The 1,181-nt window shown below is 37.3% G+C and overlaps 1 non-coding gene across 1 annotated transcript; it reads right to left on the bottom strand.

The window, feature by feature from the left end:
• Positions 1-806: 806 nt before the first annotated feature.
• trnaq-cug (transfer RNA glutamine (anticodon CUG)) lies at positions 807-878 on the bottom strand. Its single transcript has one exon. It is a non-coding gene; the product is annotated as a tRNA-Gln (tRNA).
• Positions 879-1,181: the final 303 nt, after the last annotated feature.

Below are 1,181 nucleotides of genomic sequence, written 5' to 3'. Positions count from 1 at the left end.
GCTGCAATCATGACTATGAGCCAGGTGATAGCTGTAGAGTAACTAATGATTTGCGTGAAAGTACATGGAATATCTAAGGGGCGCTCAAATAAATTAACCTTTTTTTCATCTTTTGGGGGGTTTGTGTAAAACACATACTTAGTAAAGAAAATCCCTCATTTTCAACTTTTAAGGACACCTCAAACTGCACTCCCCAAGCTTTAAGTAGAATTTCCTTTTAAACATCATGTAATGTGCGGATGATTTGTGTTGGAGCTTCCAAACCTGCATCAATATTTTTTGCTTATCCTGACATCTTTTCATCTTATTTTTCTCTTTTTCCTCTTTATTACGCGTTTATCCTGGAGTGCTATGTCTAGTTTTGTTGTCGACAATGTTCACTACGTTATTACCATTGATAATATACAATTTTAACTTTGTTATTCTGCGATTTCAAACCACACGACAATAGTGTTTGCCTTTGGAAATAAAGGGTGACAAACCGAAATTCTTTAAGCCTCAATTTGTAAAATTTGACCACTAGATGGCACTCTGCTCTCTGGGACGAGCGAGGCCCAGTGATAGATTTTAGTGGCGATTGACACAATTCTCCACCTATGATTTTTATTAAAAAAATATGATACTTCACGTATTATGCATAGTATTCAAATGAGTGTTGTTTTTATTGGATGAAAGACGTTTCACCCTGGGAGGGCACTAAATATTACACACTGATCACTTCAATCGCGTGGCATTTTATCAGAATAAAGATCCTCGAAAACACATTTCCATTAAATTCAACACTGAGCGCGACAGTAAAATCACACAGGTTCCACCGAGATTTGAACTCGGATCGCTGGATTCAGAGTCCAGAGTGCTAACCATTACACCATGGAACCGATGTGTCTGCTGCACCAGAGACACTTTCTTTCCAATATCTCTCGCGGACATATCGTATTTCGTTACCGAAACACGTCATAATACACGGACTAAAAAGGCATCACTCAAAAAACGGGTAACTTTAAGAGAGATATTTCATCATGAGCAATCAAACCAGAGTCCCCCGTCATGAAGTTTATCTGCACTGCACCACAACAGTATTAACGAAAATACTCGTTTACATGGCTTTAAGTATTTTGGTTTATTATTCAAATTAATGTTGATTTCTCAATGAAAGTAGTTATTTTTATCACTAGGACACA

This window comes from Urocampus carinirostris, chromosome 8, assembly GCF_059441175.1.
Source record: "Urocampus carinirostris isolate Australia breed hairy pipefish chromosome 8, RoL_Ucar_1.0, whole genome shotgun sequence".
NCBI classification, from domain to species: Eukaryota; Metazoa; Chordata; class Actinopteri; order Syngnathiformes; family Syngnathidae; genus Urocampus; species Urocampus carinirostris.
This window is presented reverse-complemented; position numbering and strand designations above follow the sequence as displayed.